The sequence below is a fragment of the Anomaloglossus baeobatrachus genome, chromosome 4 (genome assembly GCF_048569485.1).
Source record: "Anomaloglossus baeobatrachus isolate aAnoBae1 chromosome 4, aAnoBae1.hap1, whole genome shotgun sequence".
In the NCBI taxonomy this organism is placed as follows: Eukaryota; Metazoa; Chordata; class Amphibia; order Anura; family Aromobatidae; genus Anomaloglossus; species Anomaloglossus baeobatrachus.
Window position 1 is genome coordinate 94,777,455 of NC_134356.1, and position 23,640 is coordinate 94,801,094.

General features: G+C 43.5%; 1 protein-coding gene across 4 annotated transcripts in view; it reads right to left on the bottom strand.

Moving 5' to 3' along the window:
* Positions 1-23,640, bottom strand: part of JADE2 (jade family PHD finger 2) — a 353,612-nt gene that overhangs the window by 292,134 nt on the left and 37,838 nt on the right. The window contains exon 1 of one of the 4 annotated variants that reach the window (XM_075344471.1): positions 15,597-15,697. The exons of the other annotated variants lie outside the window; for them this stretch is intronic. The gene's annotated coding sequence lies outside the window, so the exon portion shown is untranslated. Of the gene's footprint in view, positions 1-15,596; positions 15,698-23,640 lie in introns of those variants that run through there. 4 annotated transcript variants of the gene reach the window in all.

Here is a 23,640-nt window from a genome sequence, read left to right on the forward strand (position 1 = left end):
TTTACTTTCATGGAGTCTTCTCTTTACTGTTGACTTAGAGACAGATACACCTACTTCACTGAGAGTGTTGTGGACTTCAGTTGATGTTGTGAACGGGTTCTTCTTCACCAAAGAAAGTATGCGGCGATCATCCACCACTGTTGTCATCCGTGGACGCCCAGGCCTTTTTGAGTTCCCAAGCTCACCAGTCAATTCCTTTTTTCTCAGAATGTACCCGACTGTTGATTTTGCTACTCCAAGCATGTCTGCTATCTCTCTGATGGATTTTTTCTTTTTTTTCAGCCTCAGGATGTTCTGCTTCACCTCAATTGAGAGTTCCTTAGACCGTATGTTGTCTGGTCACAGCAACAGCTTCCAAATGCAAAACCACACACCTGTAATCAACCCCAGACCTTTTAACTACTTCATTGATTACAGGTTAACGAGGGAGACGCCTTCAGAGTTAATTGCAGCCCTTAGAGTCCCTTGTCCAATTACTTTTGGTCCCTTGAAAAAGAGGAGGCTATGTATTACAGAGCTATGATTCCTAAACCCTTTCTCCGATTTGGATGTGAAAACTCTCATATTGCAGCTGAGAGTGTGCACTTTCAGCCCATATTATATATATAATTGTATTTCTGAACATGTTTTTGTAAACAGCTAAAATAACAAAACTTGTGTCACTGTCCAAATATTTCTGGACCTAACTGTATTTACTGTGTTTATGTTCTTTCCTGTGTACATATTGTTGGTTGCATATTATAAAACTTCTTTGCACCAAGAACCCGTCTCTGGTTGTCATTGCCCTAACGCAATCAAAATCCTCAGTTCATACAATAGTATTACACAAACCTCTGAGACCTTCACAGAACAGCTGTAGTTATTCTGAGAAATTACACACAGATTGACTACTAACTACAATTTCTCTCGGGATCAATAAATTGAATTGTATCGTAGGTGGCTTATGGAGGCAATTGGTCAATCAGGATATTAGATAGGGGTTTCTGACTACAGGAAGATGAATATAAATGCACTTCACAATTTTCAGATGTATATTTTTAAAATAATTAGCAAAACATGAATCATTTTCTTAACACTTCATAAACACTTGCTACTCAGTTTTGGGGTTTTTTATATAAAAATATCAATAAAATACATTTAAATTGTGGGTGTAATGTGGAAAAAAGTGAATATGTTCAAGGGTTATGAATATTTTTTAAAGGAACTATAAATATTTTTTTTTAGTGAAGAGGTTTAAAGGGAACCTATCACCACATTTTTCCCTTATTAGCTACAGCCACCACCAGTGAGCTCTTATATACAGCATTGTAGAATACTGTATACAGTATATAAGCGCCCAGGCCGCTGTGTAGAATGTAAATAAAAAACACCTTTATAATACTCACCTAGGGGGCGTTCCAGTGAGATTGGTGTTACTGCACTCGGTCCGGCTTCTCCTCCATCTTGTGTGATCACCGTCCTCCTGCCCAGCTCTGTGTGCGTGACGCTTCCTACGTCATTCACAAAGAGGCTTCCATTGCGGTTCTGCGCATGCACACTTTGATCTGCCTGGCTAGGAGCAGAGCAAAGTACTGTAATGCGCAGGCGCGAGGAAAGGTCAAAGACCACCCACGCATGCACTCTACAATACTTTGATCTGCCTTCAGCCGAGCAGATCAAAGTGTGCATGCGCAGGAGCACAATAGTGGCCTCTGTGTGAATGATGCAGACACATCATGCACAGAAGGCTGGGCAGGAAAACGACGATCATACCAGATGGACCAAGAGCAGCAACACCCATAGGACCGGACCGCACCCAGGTGAATGTTGTAAAGGTGTTTTTATGTTCTACACAGCGGCCGGTGCCCTTATATACAGTATTCTAGAATGCTGTATATAGAGGATCACTGGTGGTGGCCGTAGCTTACAGGGGAAAAACCTGATTGGTTCCCTTTAAGGCCGGACAGCACAAACCACATAGGAAACTTGACTAAGATTTTTTTCTGAAGACGTACTATATCTGGAAGTAAATGACACAAGTAAACACTTGCCCATATTGATGTGAAACAGGTTTTAATGACAAAACCCCCTTTAACATTCCTCATTTCTTATTGCAAAGAGTTATGAGGAGGAAAGTTAAATAACGGATCTCTGAAAACACATGCAGCAGAATTCTTAATAAATATTTTAGTTACAATATGAGACGAAAAAGGATCCAAGAATAAGCAGGTACTGAGGGAGGAAATATGGACTTTTTCCTTATTTTCTAATTAAAAATAAAAGCACAAAGAATGAAAATTGTCTGAGTCAAAAATGAGTTAAAGGGAACCTGTCACCACTTTTTTGGTGTATAAGCTGCGGCCACCACCACCGGGCTCTTATATACAGCATTCTAACAGAGGCCACTGTGAGAACATAAAAAAACACTTTATAATACTTACCAAACGGTCGCACGGTGGGCCTACTGGGAGTCTCCGTTGTCCGGCCCGCCTCTTTCGGCCATCTTTGTACTCCTTCTTCTGTAGCCGAAGTGCATGATGGGTCCAACAGCATCCACACTCGCTGGCATTCAGGTCCTGAGCAGGCGCACTTTGATCTGCTCTGAGCAGAGCAGATCAAAGTACTGTAGTGCGCCTGCGCAGGATCGGAGAGTGTGTATGACGTAGACGCGTCATGCACACAGGCTTCAGAAGAAGGACGAAGATGGCCAAAAGAGGCGACGCCGGCACCGGAGAACGAAGACGCCCATTAGGCCCACCGAGCAACCGTTAGGTAAGTATTATAAAGTGTTTTTTATGTTCTCACAGCGGCCTGGGCTCTTATATACAGCATGTTAGAATGCTGTATACAAGAGCCCGGTGGTGGTGGCCGCAGCTTATAGGGCAAAAAAGTGGTGACAGGTTCCCTTTAAAGAATCAGTTATTTCTGTTGCCTGTTCTGTTCCGTACCTGATCCTGTAAGACATCTTTTTTTTTTTTTTTTTTAATACAACAACAAACTGACCACTTTCATCAGTACAATAGATCCAATTTTAATGCATTTTTGTTCCGCGTCTGAAAAAAAAATCCAAGCTTCACCTGCTCATCAAAAGGTAAAAAAAACAGACAGCACTCAGATGACAAACAGATCGCAATCGAGTGCTGTTTTATTCATGGACCCACTGACTTGCATTGGTGAATTTAATCTGCAAAATCAAAAATGGATATGTTTCTGTTATTTCACTATATTAACAAGTCCATAGACTCTAATGGCTTCATAGTCTATCCTTGAAAAACGCGAATAGAAAATATACACGACACATGGATGTCTGATTTAGGCCTAATACTTAAAAGGAATTTTTGCTACCTCATCTGAGAGCAGCATGATGTAGGTAAAGAGGTCCTGAGTTCAATGATGTATCACTTAGATTAGTGGCTGCAGCCATTCTGACACAGTGAAAGATTTTAGATTTTGCATGTAACAGAGCTTTAAGAGCTATCCCTGCCCACACCAGGCTTTCAGTGTACACTTCCATAGACAGAAGCTGCTAATCACAGAGGGGGCAGTCAGACTACAACTTATCTGCTGCTGAGACCCACTAATGATAGAGACAACAGGCTTAAGCTAACATTGCAGGTAAACAAAAAACAGACTGAAATAACAGAGGCAGGGCTGAAATCTCTGTTTTAACACTTGCAGCATGCTATCTTCAGGTTAAGGGTACGCTCACACGAGTGTGAAAATCGGATGAGTGAAATGCGAGAAAATCTCGCATTGCACTCTGACCAATGTTAGGCAATGAGGGCGAGCAGTTGGGCAGCTTTTATCACATCCAGATTCTGGATGCGAGAAAAGCGGCAGCATGCTACGATTTTCTGCTACAGCCATATCACTCGCACCCATTCAAGTGAATGGGTGCGAGAGATACATCGGACTGCACTCAGATGTTATCCCAGTGCAGTGCAATACACGCACAGGCTGACAATGGAGGAGATGGGAGGATTAACCCCTCCCTCTCCTCCGCAGCGCCCGCACTCAGCTTCACAGCTGTGACCCGATCGCAAGATCGGGTTACAGTCGTATGACACTCGGCTCACGCTCACAGCAGAGCATGAGTCGGGAGTCATTAGCATATCGCATCCGATGCTCTCGCATCGGATGCCATACGCTCGTGTGAGTCCAGCCTCAATTGCAGAAATCTGCTGACAAAATCCTGTCTGTGTGACTGCAGACTTATTGATTCTCACAGCGTGTAATGTACACGCTGTCAGGATTCACTAATGTCAGGAGCGGGCAGGCATGTGATCACAAGTATGAGATTTGCATACATGTGGTAACATGCCGACTAGAAGTGTGCGGTCTTGCTCAATAGAAGTGAATTGAGCAGGCCAAACACGTTTAGTAGAAATGTGGCCGGAAGTATGCAAATAGCACCTTTCCGGGTTGGTGAATTCTGACTGCGCGCCGATGCACACATACAGTGATCGCACACTTGCCCCCTACGCCTGGACAACCCCTTTAAAAAAAAAAAAAGTTTTCCTTTAATACACTTAAGGGTGCTTTACACGAGACGATGGATTGTAAGATGCATCGTCGGGGTCACGGTTTTCGTGACGCACATCCGGCATCGTACACGACGACGTCTCGTGTGAAACTTCTGAGTGACGCAGTATCGCTCACAAATCGTGAGTCGTGTACTCGTCGCTCAGTTTCATAATATCGTTTATTTTACCTGCAGCAGGTTGTTCATCGTTCCCGTGGCAGCACACGGCGCTCCGTGTGACACCACGGGAACGATGAACACAGCTTACCTGCGTCCCGCAGCGGCAGTGCGGAAGAAAAGGGGTGGGCGGGATGTTTACATCCCGCTCATCTCTGCCCCTCCTCTTCTATTGGCCTGCCGCTGTGTGACGTCGCTGTGACGCCGAACGTCCCTCCCCATTCAGGAAGTGGACGTTCGCCGCCCACAGCGAGGTCGCTCAGCAGGTAAGTATGTGTGACGGGGGTTTCACGACTTTGTGCGACACGGGCAGCGATTTGCCCGTGACACACAAACGACGGGGGCGGGTACGATCGATTGTGAAATCGCACAATCGGTCGTCCCGTGTAAAGCAGGCTTTAGACTTAAAATCCAGACAAGTAGTTTATATTTTGTTCTAGCATAAAATTACACACATTTTTCATGTATTTTTCCTTGTTCCATTTTTACACAGCAGTAATAACGAATATAACATTTCTTGGTAGGTGGGACAACCCCTTTCACTGCACCCAGTGACATCATCTGCCAATTATATAGGCAAGGAAACAAAAACAGCTCAGAATACGAAGTGCCTGAAGCTTATTTAATAGCACATCTTGGCTTTCAGCTATGCAATAGTAGAACATAAATGACAACCTGTTAACAATGTATTGACGTTTCTCTTAAACTCTGGCTGAAGGGGAAATGAATATGAATGAAACTCGGAGATTTCTGATATTCCTACAGAGACTCAGAAGCAAATACAATTAAGATGTTTTCCATGGAGAAAAAAAAAAATCACTAAACATGGAAGAAATATGAACACTGACAGGCCCTTGGCATAAAAAAGCAATGTTCAATCACGTAAATACAATCAGAAGACGAGGAAACAAGAGGAAACAAAGTTTGGAGTTTCACAAAAAACGGAAAGAACAAACAGGCCAACTAATGTGGACTATACGTTACAGAAGAGTGTTGCCAAGACTGATGTGCTGCTGGCTTAGGCTCTCGGCCAGGGCTGATTGTCTTTGGCTTTCTTGAGGGGGTTGATGTAGTCTTGGAGTTCTCCATTTAGTAATAGTGCCTACAAACACAGACGCTGTAGAACAAAAAGGAACTTCTTGCAAACTTTTCATGGGGTAATTCTTAAAAGAGATTGTCCACTACTGGACAAAACCTTTTCAAATGCTAAGGTGGCCCAGATAAAATAAAGGAAAACACATACTCGCGGGTCTTGGAGGAATTTATTGGAGGCACTTTATTATAGAATTTAGTAATATTACATGCAGTGATGAAGTTCAATAACAAATAGTTTAGAGTAAAGCTGGCTTTACAAGCTGCGACATCGCTAGCATTTGCTGGCGATGTCGAGCGCGATAGCACCCGCCCCCGTCGTACGGCCGATATGTGATGATCACACGCACATACCTGCTCTGCGACGTCGCTCTGGCCGGCGAACCGCATCCTTTCTAAGGGGTCGGTTCGTTCGGCGTCACAGCGACGTCACACGGCAGGCGGCCAATAGAAGAGGAGGGGCGGAGATGAATGGGACGTAACATCCCGCCCACCTCCTTTCTTCCGCATTGCCGGTGGAGGAAGGTAAGGAGATGTTCGTCGCTCTTGCGGTGTCACACATAGCGATGTGTGCTGCCGCAGGAACGAGGAACAACATCGCTAATAAGCAGAAAACGATTTTTTTGTTTCAGGACGAACTCTCCGCGGCAAACGATTTTGACCGCTTTAGCGATCGTTTAAGGTCGCTCATAAGTGTCACACGCTGCGATCTCGTTAATGAAGCCGGATGTGCGTCACAAACACCGTGACCCCGACGATAATTCATTAACGATATCGTAGCGTGTAAAGCCCGCTTTAGAATGTAAGTTTATAGGTTTCTTGACTGCTCAAACCAACCACTCAGTTTGGTTCATTCTTGGTTTGGCCCTTTTGAGGCTTCTGTAAGACCTTGAAATAAGAAGAGGGTGAAGATAAATGCAAAACAAATATGTAGGAAGGTGCACTGCACTTTTTGAAAGCACCAAAAGATGAAACGACGCCCACAGCCCAGTCATTCAGGGAGACTGGGTACCGCCTCGGTGAGGACGGGTCAATTTTCAGTTGACGTGACATCTCCAGACATCAGAGGTCACAGCCACCTGGGTCATGTGATCCCCATCACAGCGATAGCACCGCTCACAGGCAGAATTAGAAATAGAAGATATTTAGAAAAAGCCTTCTTTCCCAGATTTAAAATCAATGTGGCCACTATACTTCGTAGTGGACAACTCTAAAGAAAATAGGTTCTGGAACCTAAAAAACGAAATTAAATTACAAGCTTGTTCTAAAGTTGGTGATACGAGGTTTGTCCGACACGACTCCCTCATACACATGGTCAGGGAACAGCTGGAGAGATCACACAGATATCCCATTGCTGCCATCAATTTGTTACTAAAAGCACTCTGCTACCTCCAATTGTCGGGACAATATGCCATTGACTGATAATTAGTGATGGGCGAATAGTAACTATTTGTGTTCGGATTATTCTTACCGAATACCGAAAACTATTCCAGTAGTCGTGACAAAAAGATAAATGCTTGGGTTCCCCATTGACTTGCATTAGGTTCGTTAACAGTGACAAATACCGGAATAATACTTTGGGATTTGTTACGAGTAATCCGAGCACGAATACTTACTATTCGCCCATCACTACTGATAACTGACCGACGGCTTGCTTTCACTAACAGGACAATTATCGGCCTCTTCACAGTTAACGTATAATATATACACACCAGATTCCACTGCATGTAATATACATACACTTCAGTACAGTCATTGCCAAGCTCCGCAATAACAAAAAGAAATACAGTAGATATAGTCACATAACATAAAAGGGACAAACAAGAGTAAAGTACTATAGAGGAATTGCTGGTTACAGGAATAGTGCAAATGTTCTATGGAGGGAATCTCGCCATTTCAAAATGGAACAATCCTACAGCAAGCTGCATCTTCCAGCACTAAACAATGATTACAATTCAAAATCTTCATTAATCAGATAAGAGTCGCCCACAAACCTCATCTTGATGACGTCATATGGGCGCTGATCATTGGGATGTGTCTCGAGTAGAGAGGAGCGGTCCTGTTAAATTTTGTGTTCACCAGACTCCGTTCAGCTCAGTTCGGGACCAAGACTTGACCTGACCCCCAATGGAAGTCAATGATTCGGCAATTCAGCTCTCTATCCACACACAGTCAGCCATAAACAGAGCATTTCTGGGGGAGGGAGGGCATGATTTTTTTTTTTTTTTTTTTTTACGCACTACATCCGTTGTTTTTACCCCCAATGAGAGCCATTTAGAGACTGCAACCAGCTCGCACTGAGCGCAACAAGCACCCTGATGCTTGATGCTTGATCGAGTGGTTAGCATACGTACAACACCACATCTCCGATTTAAAATCCATGCTCGGTGTGAACCTCGAACTTTACAGTTCGAATTCGCTCATCTCCAGCCTCGGGTCCCAAAAATTAGGAAATCCCTGATCTTAAAAAGATATCTGCCTCCTTGGATGTCCCAGGTGGAAGATATTAATGCCATGTTTCCTATTATAATTTTAGCTTTCCATAGATATGAAACAAGGCGTATACAACTCCGTCCTCCTCGCCAATAATAATTTGCAACTGATTGGCAGGCCACACCACAAAGCAAGAACATGCATTTCATTCATCCTGGGGTCAAGATGTCGAAAATGTGTCTCCCATAACTAAGGGACCTACCCTGGTCACAAAAAAAACAATATTCATAACTGGAATCTGGTGTCAATGTGTCTGCTGTAGTTCTTTTAAAGACAGGAATAACTAGCCACACAGAGAGGAAATTTGTCACCTCGGAGCCTCTTGTTGAGACTAAAGGGGGCTTTACACGCAACAACATCACTAACGAGATGTCGTTGGGGGTCACGGAATTCGTGACGCACATCCGAACTCGTTAGCGACGTCGTTGCGTGTGACAGCTACGAGCGTCTGTTAACGATCAAAAATACTCACCACATCGTTGATACGTCGTTCAGTTCCCAAATATCATTGCTGGTGCAGGACGCAGGTTGTTAGTCTTTCCTGAGGCAACACACATCGCTACGTGTGACACCCCGGGAACAACGAACAACAACGTACCTGCGTTCTGCCGGCAACGAGGTGGGCGTGACTTTCATGCGGCTGCTCTCCGCCCCTCCGCTTCTATTGGACGCCTGCTGTGTGACGTCGCTGTGACGCCGCACGAACCGCCCCCTTAGAAAAGAGGCCGTTTGCCGCCCACAGCGACGTCGCTAGGAAGGTAAGTATGTGTGACGGGTACTAGTGATTTTGTCCGCCACAGGCAGTGATTTGCCCGTGACGCACAAACGACGGGGGTGGGTGCGAATGCCAGCGTCGCAGCGTGTAAAGCCCCTTAAGTCTGCTCTCTATTGGATAACGCACTTCAATTACCTTTTCACAGCAGGGGGTCATAGCTGAACAGTGGTCAGATATAATGCTAGATTGCTAGCTCTTGTTCCCTTTCCAAGTTATAATGAAGCCATGCAGCTTTATACATGGGTCCTATTTTACAATTACAACATGACACACATCAATGTATTTTCAATGGGAAGAGAGGACGACACCAATTGCCATATGCCTCAGGTGGCTTCTGTGGAAACAAAAAAAAAAAAGAGTTGGGCTTTGAATTTAAACTGACCGATCTTCTGACAGGGGAAGCTCAAAACAACCCCACAGATGCTCCCACCCCCATTAATACATTTGGGTCTCTAAGTAACTATGCAACTCTGCACTGTCATTCCATTGTTATTGTCAGAATGAAAGCTAATTACAATACTCCCTTTGGTGGCCAAAGTGGTCTCAAATGTGACAGAAAAATCACTTGGCTCCTACAGTTTACTTTGATAGGAACAGAAAGAATAAATAGAGGCCACCACCCACACTAAAGGTGGCAGATGCCAACAAATTTCGAATTTGTTTGTTGACCTCACAACTCTTCACACACAATTTAATCCACTTATTTTCATAGAAGAAAATCCACTGTCAGCATCTCTCTTCATTCCCCATATGAATGGTTGGCCATGCGGCGCATTTTTGACGGAGTTGAGACAGGTAACTCTTCAGCTAAGAGCTATCTCACGTGTATGGTTACCATAACGGCTGTTCCACACATCAGCGACCCACCTCACTAATAATATTGTGAACAAATAGTGTTCTAAGACAAGGGTGCACAACATTTCTGGGTCTCAAGGCCACAATGTTCTAGGACAAGGATGCACAACATTTTTGGGTCTGAAGGCCACAATGGTCTTCGACAAGGGTGCCAAACATTTTTGGGTCTCAAGGCCACAAAGTCATTTATGGCATATTGAAAATACACAAGAGTTCCACCTTTAGGGTTCACTTATCGGGATAGGAAGTGGAGGTGACCCTGCATTAGATAGGCAATTTATAGTGTATTTTAAGAAGTTACAGAAACAACTGAGCTTTTTTCTCTCCCATAAACAACAATGGAGAGAGAAATCCACTCCTGAGGAGCCATCTTCCCTCCCAACCAGTTCTTCACGAGTGCTGAACACAGATAAGTTCTCAAATGTTGAGATCCCCAAGATGGGAACATAACAGCAGGTTCTGCAACCCTTTTCTACAGTCAAAGGTAAGTGTTTTTCAAAAAAAACGTAGCAGCATAGGGGAAAGTTTTGCTTGTAGATTCCTGCAGGCCGATAACGTAGACATTTCCTCCTCTTGCGGAGCTTTGGCATACTGTGCAGTCCATTAGTCATAGCTGGTTTTTATAAGAGACGTGCATTGTAATTACTCAGATGTGAATATGTGTAATTCTTTTCTTAATGTCTTTGCCCCAAAGCAAGAGCTATTCCTAGAAAGAGAAACTGATCCACCAAAGGGGAAATAAAAAGAAGTTGGCAAGATGATATGAACAATATCTTTTTCGATCTCCCGGCCTGGTGCATGGCTCTGCGTCACAGTAATACTTTCTTACTAATAAGCGATTCATAATGAAAAGAAACAGGAGCAACTATTGATTTTCTTACATCTTTATTACTTAGAAAGTGCACATACTCCACACAGGGCTCCACTATAAGATCACACAATCAGGATGGGTCTACACAAATCTAAGGTACATCGGAGGATAAGCACCAGCTCATGGCTCAAGACACAACATTGCCAATTTAAAGAGTAACTGACCCGTTCATTCTTCTACCAATGTAAACGTGTAATTTGATTCATGAGCTAATTTGAGTGTAATCTGTGAGAAGAATGCATGCCAGAAAAGTGGGATCCTGAGTCGCTCAGTAAGTGCACCTGTCTGAAAGGTGTAACTAACTAATGTTGTAATTAAAAGGGAATCTGGCAGCAGGTTTTTGCTATATAAGCTGAAACCAGCATGCTGTAAGGGTTAAGCCAGAAAGTTCAGGCATGCCTGTGTTGTCACAGTCCAATCTTTTGTTTATTTGCCAAGTTTGTTTTAGCAGCTGGAACCTTATGGTGTGGCTAGCTCCCTCATGCCATGTTGTCCAGCACGCCCACTCCTTTAATTGACATCTCACAGTCCATATACACTCTCTATAGACAGCCTGGTGTGGGCAGGGACAGCCCTCTGGACTCTGCTACATGACTATAGCTAAAAAAGCACATTGTGTCAGAACGGCTGCACACAGTAATCGAAGTGATATATTGTTGGATTAAGAATCTCTTTGCCTTCATCATGCTGATCTCAGATGAGGTAGCAAAAACCTGCTGACAGATTCCATTTAACAATAAAGTGGAATGGTTAAAATAAAATTTAAAGTGTACGGTAATTACTCGCACATGTTCACCCTTACAACAATTATTACCTTAAGGGTATGTGCGCACGTTGCTTTTTACCTGCTTTTTACCTGCTTTTTTGCTGCTTTTTCTTCTGCGCTGTTTAATGCCAAAATGGATGTGTTCTTCTATTCAAGCAAAGTCTATGGGAATTTGGGTTTCTTGTTCACACTATGTTGTTCAAAATGCTGCCTTTTTGTGGCAGAACTTTGGTCAAAAACTCAGCTTTGCAGTGCAAAACCCAAATGGCAAAAACAATTGACATGTTGCTTCTTTGAAAAGCTGAGTTTTTGACCAAAGTTCTGCCTCAAAAAGGCAGCATTTTGAACCACAAAGTGTGAACAAGAAACCCAAATTCCCATAGACTTTGCTTGAATAGAAGAACACATCCATTTTGGCATTAAACAGCGCAGAAGAAAAAGCAGCAAAAAAGCAGGTAAAAAGCAGGTAAAAAGCAACGTGCGCACATACCCTTACAGTATTGCTCCAATGCATAAAAGAAAATAAGTTTAACATAAACATTATTAATTAATCACTTCCCAGCATTTCAATATACAGCTCTTTTGGAGACTTAGGTGTGTCCAGTTATGGAAGATCAACCTGTGGACTCATACTGTTTGTTACCTTTTTAATCTGCCCCAGTCTTCTTGATAATGCACACATTTTGGCTATACCCACTTGGGCTTTCTTTACAATTCATTTTTGTACAATAAGAGTATGTTAGGCTATGTGCGCACTTACCGGATTTTGCCGCAGATTTTTTGCGGTTTTGCTGCATGTTTCGCTGCAGAAAATGTTCATAACCTCTCTGCAGTGAATCACCAGCAAAACCTATGGGCAAAAAAAATCCTGTGCGCACTAGGCGGAATTTGACAGCTGCATGTTTTGCTGTGGGATTCCCACAGCAAAAACAAGTGCATGTCACTTCTTTTCCGCACGTCGCTGCGGGATTTCACTCCATTGACTCCAATGTTAATCATGAAATCCCGCAGGGAATAACGCAGGCAGCAAATTCTGTGCGGTTCACTGCGGTTTCCTGCGTTATTCCCTGCGGTATTTCGCGGTTTACCTCCGGTAATGTACATCGCTTGCTTGCGGTTTTGCAGGGAAGTGATGTCATTACAGGAAGAGGAAGCCGTGCAGAGAGTAAACACACACACATCACAGACACACACACACACATCACAGACATAGATCACAGACACATAGAACACACATAGAAACCAAACGGAAATATAGAAAACAAAGAACGTGGGCTCCGCTGCATATTTACCTTCCAGCCGAGGTAAGCACACAGCGGCGGCCCGGTATTCTCAGGCTGGGGAGGGAGAGGGGCAGGGTTAATGTCCCCCGCCTCACTCCCCCTCCCGCAGCCAAGAATATCAGCCGCAGCTGCCCCGGGACTGTCGCATGCATTATGCGGCAGCACCGGCGTGTCCCCGGCTCTTCCTGCCGCCGTGTAGCAGTGGCGGTCAGGGTAATACAAGGGGTTAATGGTGGTGGATCACCGCCATTAACTCCAGGCTTGATCATGGCAGCGTCTATGTGACAGCTCACATGATCAACCCGTAAGTAAAGTGAATAAACACACTCACAGAAAAATCCTTTATTTTAAATAAAACAAACAAGCCTCGTTAACCCTTTTATTAACCCCTGCCGAAACAAAGCTCCAGCGTAATCCACAGCTCCGGCGTAATCCAAAGCTCCGGCGTCCTGCGCTGCTTACATCCAGCCGCGACTGTCACAGACACAGCGCTGAATGAATGCAGCAGACAGCAGAGGTAATTACCGGTCATTTCCGACGGCCGGTAATGTGAACTCACTGCCGACCGTGGGAAATGCAGCGATCTGTCCTCTATCTATCTATCCCTCTATCTGTCTGTCTGTCTGTCTATCCCTCTATCTATTCTTCTGTCTATCTACTATCTCAGAATTAAATGACTTTTTTTTTTTTTTTCTTCAATGTGCTTTATTGCATTGAATGCAATAAAGCACATCCCAACCCGCACGCGGCAAAACCGCGGCAATACCGCGAACAATACCGCGGTGAAACCGCAGCAAACCGCATGCGGTTTTCGGGTGCGGTTTGCCGCGGTTTTTTACCGCGGGTGCGGTAATCTTTGAATAGCTGCGGAATTTTCTTAAGAAAATTCCATTTTCCAGTGCGCACATAGCCTTAATGTTTTAATTGTCCAACATGGGAAATAATCTTGAAGGCAGCGTCGCTAGGCGCTCATGTATCCAGTTAAAGTCTTGGGAGTATCCTTCAGCGATATATTGTGTACTTATATATCTGCATCCCTTTTATAAAAGTATAGGATTTGTACTATGTAACAGTACAAAATAAAAAATGTATACAAAGCAGTATACGCTTCGTGAAATAGGAGTCTATACAGTGATATACATCACAGATTTCCATTGGCGGTATATGCCTGGAGAACATCACATACTTTATCTGACATACCCTGAGAATCAAATCTATGACAAAAGATGTTTAAACTTTTTGAATTTTGAGAGAGAATGACAAACTTTCCAGTGTCAATCAATTGTGGTCCACATTATTGGCGTCCTTGATCGTTAATTACAAAATACAATGCACCCGATTCATAAAGATCAGTGATTTTCTCGCCAGTCTTGATGAGGGGGTGGAGTCGACACTCCTGATTCATAAAGAGGTGCCCGCCTCTTCATAAAAAAGGAGCATCAGACAAATGGCAGGTACCTCCATGTGCCACACCACAAATAATCGTCCAGTCACTGACTGAAGCAACATTTCCTACTTTATGAACATCATGCCCCCATCCCACTCCAGCTCCACCAACCTTAGCGTAGCTGGGCTAACTGTTCGTGAAAATGATAAAAAGTAAAAATTTGTGCGCAACTCTGAGGTGCAACAACAATTTGCAACTTTTCAAAGCGATTTACTCCAGATTTTTGGCAAAAATGCTTTGATGAATTGGAGCCATGTTCTTCTGAGATAGGTGGATATGTACCAACTGTTCAGGATTGGAATATTGTAATATCAGGTTCAATACATTCAACAATATGTTAAAGGGGTTGTCCTCGCTAAAATGGTAAGTTAGAAGTCACTCTGTGACTGCAGACTTATAAATCCTCCACGTGCATGCACTGTGTGCTGTGAGGATTTGCCAGCTTCTGAGCCAGAAACTGCACTCACGTGACTGCAACTGTGCAATAAGCATGTTTCCGGACAGAACCAGACTAGTGGGTGCAGCCTTACTCAATACAGCTATATGGAGTATGCGCATCCGACTAATAGGTGCGATCATCTAGTGGGAGTTGCCTTGCTCAATACATTTGTATTGAGAGAGCCTGTGCCCACTTGTTGGGTTCTGGCCAGGAACATTTTTGCGTTCCAGAGACTGGTGTTCCCAACTCAGAAACCGGCGAATCCTGACAGCACACAGTAATGATTGACAGATCTCTCCCTATGAACACGCAGGTGAGAAAGCTGTCAATCAAGTAAATCGCTGCAGGGAGAAACCAGCCAGGGGCAGCACAGTACTAGTCTAGTCTCTGGTTGATGGACGAACCTTTAAACTAGGTTTCCTCTGAAATGCAGAGCGTTTCACAGAAAAATGTCCGGTGGTGCAATCGTGTGGCCAGACTAATTCATGTTGTCCGCAATTTGTTCAGCATGAATCAGGTGACAGCTTCCCTTTAAGATAATTTTGAACTGTTGGGGTTGGGATGCCGAGGTCTTTGGAGATCATTACTTGTTCATTGTGCAATAGAATTTAAGAATAATAAATCCAAGGAAGAAGCAAAAGACTGCATTCTCCACTTTGTAACCGGAATCTTCTTTATTATGTGCAAAAAATAGGGTAAAACAGCGGGAGAAGAGCTGGGTGCAGGCCCTCTCACGGATGAAAGCCTTTTCGCGTCTGATTACGCTTTAACAGGTCCATTAACCTTAAAGAACATTGAAGAATAAACTTAAAAGGGGTTATCCGGCTTATTTTGCCTTTTTTTTACATTTCACTATTGGGCTAAATTTGGGCAGGTAATTATATAGCGACTACTTACCTGCCCTGCTGTCAGCGCCTCTCCCCCAGCTCAGAGAGGTGACCGCTCCTGTCGTGATTTTGCTACTTCCTATCACGTCACGTCGACAGGGGCAGGAGCTTGTTGACAGGCATCACAGCCGACGACATTGAGAAGCCAGATTTGGTAACAAAAAGATTTCCAAAACTTTAAACATCCCAAGGAGCACTATGGAAGAGATCATATTGAAATGTAATGAGTATCATACCACTGCAAATCTACCAAGACTCAGTCGTCCATCCTAACTTTCCTCTCAAATAAGAAGAAGAGTGATCAGAGATGCAGCCAAGAGGCCCATGATCACTCTGGATGAACTGCAGAGATCTACAGCTGAGGTGGGAGAGTCTGTCCATAGGACAACAATCAGTCGTAAACTGCACAAATCTGGCTTTTATGATAGAGTGGCAAGGAGAAAGCCATTTCTCAAAGATATCCATAAAAAGTGTTATTTAAAGTTTGCCACAAGCCACATGGGAGACATCAAACATGTGGAAGAAGGTGCTCTGGTCAGATGAAACCAAAATCAAACTATTTGTAAAAACAACACAGCTCATCACCCTGAACACACCATCCCCACTGTCAAACATGGTGGTGGCAGCATCATGGTTTGGGCCTGCTTTTCTTCAGCAGGGACAGGGAAGATGCTTAAAATTAATGGGAAGATGGATGGAGCCAAATACAGGACCATTCTTGAAGAAAACCTGTTGGAGTCTACAAAAGACCTGAAACTGGAACGGAGATTTGTCTTCCAACAAGACAATGATCCCAAACATAAAGCAAAATCTACAGTGGAATGGTTCACAAATAAATGTATCCAGGTGTTAGAATCGCCATGTCAAAGTCCAGACCTGAATCCAATTGAGAATCTGTGGAAAGAGCTGAAAACTGCTGTTCACAAACACTCTCCATCCAACCTCACTCAGCTCCAGCTGTTTGCAAAGGAAGAATGGGCAAGAATTTCAGTCTCTCGATGTGCAAAACTAACTAGCTGGTTTCTGTGTTGAGACTCTTAACAGAGGCTCCACGGACCTTTTTGATGTGCAAAACTGATAGAGACATACCACAAGCGACTTGTAGCTGTAATCGCAGCAAAAGGTGGCTCTACAAAGTATTAACTTAAAGGGGCCGAATAATATTGAACGCCTCGATTTTCAGTTATTTATTTTTTAAAAAAAAAGGTTTAAAATAAGCAATAAATTTCGTTCAACTTCATAATTGAGTCCCACTTGTTGTTGATTCTTCACCATAACTTAACATTTTTATCTTTGTGTTTGAAGTCTGAAATGTGGGAAAAGGTTGAAAAATTCAAGGGGGGCCGAATACTTTTGCAAGGCAGTGTATATATTTATTTTATGTTTTACTACTTTTGCACAAGAAAATAATTTAATTTTTTTTTTGTATTTTGGTAGTCATATTGTGAGAGGCCTAACTCTTTAATTCTAGTGTTTGCAGAACTTGTTTTTCTGCGTAAACAGCTCAAGTTTTTTTGTAGTATCATTTTCGCAGATGTACAACTTTTTTGATTCCTTCTTGTTTAATTTTTTTTCTGTGACAAGATGAACACAAACAGCAATTATGACAGCTTTGATTTAATTTTAAAGTTTGTATTTATTAATGCATTTTTGAAACATTTTTTAAGCAGCACACCAAATAGTCCTCTAATGGTAATTTCCTGCTAATTAAACAGTGATTTTATAAAAGATACACTACACAGCCCAGTAAGGCTGGTTTCACACATCTGGTTTTTCGCCGGATACGGCGCACGCCAGTACACTGTATACAGTACAATGTCAGCGCCGCAACTTCTGGGTCACATGACAGCATGTGACTGGCACATGTCGTGCTGCCATTGTACTATATACAGTGTACTGGTGTGCGCCGTATCCGTCAAAAAGCCGGATGTGTGAAACCGGCCTAAGTGACACATCGATGGAATCAGGGTCTCTATCACTATATTATGCTGTTCTCAGATTAGGTGGCAAAATCCTGGTGACCGAGTCCCTTTAAGCTTCCTAGTAGCTATAGCAATTACCAGCAACCTGCAATCGGAATGCCAATAGACTGACAGAGGGAGAAATCTCCCTCTGTCAACTAATCACATGCTACTGTCACTATTGACAGCAGCAACTGACAAGTTAAAGTGTTGGTTTAGAGTTAGCGCCAGTCCCAGTTCAGAGAGCGAGCTTATCTGTGTATTACAACCAGCTCCTGCTGCCCATGGCATGGATTATGTTGCCAACCCTAAAATGCAATATAATAATCCAAAATAAATATTTAGGAGTGCTGATAATGTCACCACAGCTATATTTATTTACCTTGTTATACTGATTATATCAATGTAAAACCAGTAAACCAGCTCACTATACTGAAATACACATCTATCTGAGAACTAAAGAAAATAAAAAAACAAACAAAAAAAAAAAAAAACACGTCATGGGTTCTATAACAATTATGCAACAAAGTAGTTAAAAATAAAACACTAAATTTGATGAAATGCAAATAAGCAGCCACATGTGCATCGCTCCTCATGATTTGATATACAAATGCATACATGCTAGGATAATAAGCACATGCTGAAGGAATTCAGGATATTGGGCAATGAAAAATGTTTACATCCTCCGAAATAAACCCTAGTAACCTTTATACTGAGCGTGAGGAATGACGTACTGTCTGTGCTCTTAAAGGGCCACTCACACCTACATACATCACGTACTTACATTACATATATAAATAAAGAGCACATGTGGCCAGAGGATAAATGTCAGTATTCGCATGTTTTTATTGCATTCCTGCTTATACGGCTTTAGAGCAAGTGCAGAGATTTTCGTACTTGTGGACCAGTCCTCTTTTTATATTGGCTTACATTATTATTATTATTATTATTACAGACTAAGAATACGCAATAACGGTTGAAGCAATAATTGCAGTCGTATGACACAACATGAGTGTAATATACAATAACTAACATACTGCTTTAATAAAACTTTTGGAAACTTTTATAACTGTTTACATTTTTTTTTACTTTTATTTTTGCTGTTTATTTGTATTTAGTATTATTTTGTATGGCCATACACTAGGGCACTCTGAATTAAATGAGTTGTCCTAAAAACACTATTTATCACCTATCCACAAGATACATGATAAATGTGTGATTGCTGGGTGTGCAACTGCTGAAACCTGCACCCATCCTATGATCAACTGGGTCCATAGTCTCCAGTGTGGATGGAGTGGTAGTGGTATATTCTATCTGGATACTGTTACCTGATTGCAGTTTCATATTCTGCCATTTACTTTGTTTTGTCAAAACACACATCTGATTCAAAGATGGTAAAGCTATGAAGCAAAGTGTATACTTCTACTTTTCATGCACAAAGTAATCACTTCTATAAAGTAATCATAGCAGCATTTTGTCTGCATAGAAGGCCCCCACACACATTAGACTAAAGGCTGCTTTACATGCTTCAATTTCTCGTGCGATCGCACCCGCCCCATCATTTGTGCGGCACGGGCAATTTGTTGCCCGTGTCGCACAAAGTCGTTAACCCTCATCACATGTACTTACCTCCCGAACGACCTCGCTGTGGGCGGCGAACATCCACTTCCTGAAGGGGGGGGGGGGAACGTTCGACGTCACAGCGACGTCACACAGCGACCGGCCAATAGAAGCGGAGGGGCGGAGATGAGCGGGTCGTAAAATCCCGCCCACCTCCTTCCTTCCGCATAGCCGGCGGGAAGCAGGTAAGCGGTGTTCATCGTTCCCGGGGTGTCACACGGAGCGATATGTGCTGCCTCGGGAACAATGAACAACCGGACGTTCGATTTTTAGAAAATGAGCAACGTGTCAACGAGCAACGATAAGGTGAGTATTTATGCTCGTTCACACTCGCTCGTAGCGGTCACACGCTACGATATGTCAAACGATGCCGGATGTGAGTCACTTACAACCTAACCCAGACGACATATCGTTTGATATATCCTAGCGTGTAAAGCCCGCTTAACACCAGCTGAACCTGACATTGACCAGTAGTAAAATGTGTGTGTGTGTGTGTGTGTGGTCCTTTGTCTCTTCATTTGTGGGGGATTCGACTCTACCCTGACAGATGATGTTGGGTGAGCTATGCATCCAGCATGTGTGGGGGATTCGACTCTACCCTGACAGATGATGTTGGGTGAGCTATGCATCCAGCATGTGTGGGGGATTCGACTCTACCCCGACAGATGATGCTGGGTGAGCTATGCATCCAGCATGTGTGGGAGATTCGACTCTACCCTGACAGATGATGTTGGGTGAGCTATGCATCCAGCATGTGTGGGGGATTCGACTCTACCCTGACAGATGATGTTGGGTGAGCTATGCATCCAGCATGTGTGGGGGATTCGACTCTACCCTGACAGATGATGTTGGGTGCGCTATGCATCCAGCATGTGTGGGGGATTCGACTCTACCCTGACAGATGATGTTAGGTGAGCTATGCATCCAGCATGTGTGGGGGATTCGACTCTACCCTGACAGATGATGTTGGGTGAGCTATGCATCCAGCATGTGTGGGGGATTCGACTTTACCCTGACAGATGATGTTAGGTGAGCTATGCATCCAGCATGTGTGGGGGATTCGACTCTACCCTGACAGATTATGTTGGGTGAGATATGTATCCAGCATGTGTGGTTTCGAACCACCCTGACAGATCATGTTGGGTGAGATATGCATCCGACATGGTGTGAAGGATTCGATTCTACCCTGACAGATGATGTTGGGTGTGAGATATGCATTCGGCATGTGTGGTTTCAGACTACCATGACAGATGATGTCGGGTTAGATATGCATGTGGCATATGTGGGGGATTCAACTCTACCCTCATAAATTATGTCGGGTGAGAGATGCAACCGGCATGTGTGGGGGATTTGATTCTACCCTGACAGATGATATCCAGTGAGATATGCATCCGGCATGTGTGGGAGATTTGACTCTACTCTGACAGATGATTTTGGGTGACATATGCATCCAGTATGTGTGATTTCGGACTACCCTGACAGATTAGGTCGGGTAAGATATATGCATCCGGCATGTGTTGTTTCAGACTACCGTGACAAATGATGTTGGGTAAGATATGCATCCGGCATGTGTGGGGGATTCAACTATCCTGACAGATGATGTCGGGTGAGCTATGAATCCGGCATGTGTGGTTTCGGACTGGTGTCCCTTTTATTCTCAGTAAAATAAGCCAAGGACCGGAGTCTGACAGCAGCTCTCGGAGAACACAGGAGTTGGGAGAGGGAGCTGCTGGCTGGTTCATTGGCCGAACAATTATTCAGCCAATAGCTATTTATTGTGTATGGGTCCCTTATCCACACTCTGATAATCATTTCTGTGCCTTGTTCCCCCCAACTCTCTGACTTGCCCACAATCATAACAGTGGCTTATTCCTCTTTTTCCACATAATAGTCACGCGGTGCCTTGCCCCATTACCCAAAGTAATAGTAGAAAGATCAGAACTCTGATACGGTATATTGAAGTGGTTTTTCAAAATGTACTCCATCGGGTCATCAAGGAAACAACATAAATGACGCCATTTATCATGTTTTTTGATGGCCGAATGGAATAAATCTTGAAAAACCACTGTAATACAATATATCTGAGTACCGGTCTTTCTATTATTACGTATAAGTGGGATGCCGTCCCTCGACATGGGCACCGTAATGTCAAGAGTGCCGAATGTATTTATTTATGGACTATTACCTAAATAATCACAGGAGCAATTTGCGTCCCCTTCCTCTAGAAGTGTCAATCTATAGCTTTTTGCGGCCTGCTTACCCACTACAGCTGGCACAGCATTTCTATGCCCGACACTGTTGCCACTTGCCCTCCCCTACTTTCTCCCATCTAAACAGCAGTACCTTGGCCCCTCAGTCTCACCATAGGACCCTATTCTTCCTCCATTCCAATACTGTGTGTAGTCAGAACAAGAATGTTTCCTTCCCTACATCCATAGTATTCCCCAGCCATTCGCTCCCAATATTTTCTCTCTGCTGGCATGAAGCAACTTATGAGCTCCTATTACCGGCTGCAGTATAAGTCTTACTGCTCTTGCATAAATCTCAGGTAATAAAGACCCGAGTGGTACTGTTGCTTTATGCCCAACAGGACAGCTCTGCTTCCAGTATAGCAATAACTAGAAAGGGCCACCAATGCACATAGGTCAGAAAGCAGGATGCAGTAGACAGCGTCAAATTTGTAGCCACGATCGGGACAGTAATTTTTACATTATGGCTAGGTGACTTTTTCTACAATTTTTCATAATTGCTGCAATATACACTGGAACCTCGGATTACGAGGATAATTGGTTCCAGGAGTGTGCTCTTAAACCAAGTTACTCTTAAATCAAGGTGAATTTTCTCATAGGAAATAAAACACAATTCATTCCACAACCCAAAAATATTTGCTGTATTTATACAAATTTATTATAGTAATAAAAAATAATGTACTGTATTCATATAAATTATTACAGACACTAATACAAAACGCTGTACAGTAAAAGACAAAACAAATTAAACTGCACCTTAGCTTACAATAAAATTATTGGTGTGCGAGAGTAAAGGGTACTTTACACGCTGCGACATCGCTAGCGATTGCTAGCGATGTCGAGCGCTACAGCACCCGCCCCCGTCGTTCGTGCGACATTTGGTGATCGCTGCCGTAGCGAACATTATCGCTACGGCAGCGTGACACGCACATACCTGTTCAGCGACGTCGCTGTGACCGCCGAACAATCCCTCCTTCAAGGGGGAGGTGCGTTTAGCGTCAGAGCGACGTCACCACGACGTCACTAAGTGGCCGCCCAATAGAAGCGGAGGGGCGGAGATGAGCGGGATGTAACATGTCGCCCACCTCCTTCCTTCCGCATTGCCGGGGGAGGCAGGTAAGGAGATGTTTGTCGTTCCTGCGGTGTCACAGATAGCGATGTGTGCTGCCACAGGACCGACGAATAACATCGTATTTGTGGCAGCAGTGATATTAAGGAAAGGAGCAACGTGTCAACAATCACCATTTTGGGACGATTTTGCAATCTTTGATCGTCGCTCCTTGGTGTCACACGCTGCAATGTCGCTACCGGATATGCGTCACCAACGACGTGACCCCCGACGATATATCGGTAGCGATGTCGCAGCGTATAAAGCACCCTTTACAGTATAAGCAATGTGCAGTACTGGTTAGCAGAAAGTACAGTACTGTATCCACAAATGCAAATAGATAGACATGCTATATAGTATATACTGCACTGTACAATGGTATGTTGTATACAGTACAGATGTACAGAAAGTTACCTCCGGAGCGAGTCAGAGTGAAAGGACAGAACCGGAAGTGTGCACGGTGAGTATATGCTCTTCTTGCAAATCATTGCTCTTAAACCAAGTTACAAATTTGTAAAAAGCTTTCCTTGTCCTACAAAACGCTCTCAAACCAAGTTACTCTTAATCCAAGGTTCCACTGTATTACAGTTCTGCAACTCAGTTGTGCAGATAAATATCCAACATGAGTGCTGCATATTAAAGGGGTTGTCTGGACTGAAATGAAAACCCTGCGGGCAGCCTATGTGATTGCAGACTGATGATCACACGGTCACGATTCCCCTGTACTGCACGTGGGAGGGGGCAATGATGTGACTGCATGTCTGTTTGCATACTTGTGGTCACATGCCAACCAGACTGCTGCACTTCTCTCAATTAACTTCTATTGAGAGAAGCTGCATTTTGTTTTGTTACAGCGCCTGAAAACCTAACAAAAACCAAACGGACCCCATTAAAGTTAAAGAGGCCAAACCAACCGGATTTTCCTATATAAACTAAAGCCAGTGCTATACTAGCACTATAATGCTGATTTTATACATACCTTTAGTTGTAAGATCAGATGTATAGTTTCTGAAATACAGACAAGTAAAGTTTGAGAAATGCACATTTGAAGAGAGGTGCTGCAGACTATCTAATAGGTGGGTTAGATTTTGCTAGTTATTCCTGCCCCTGGCTACC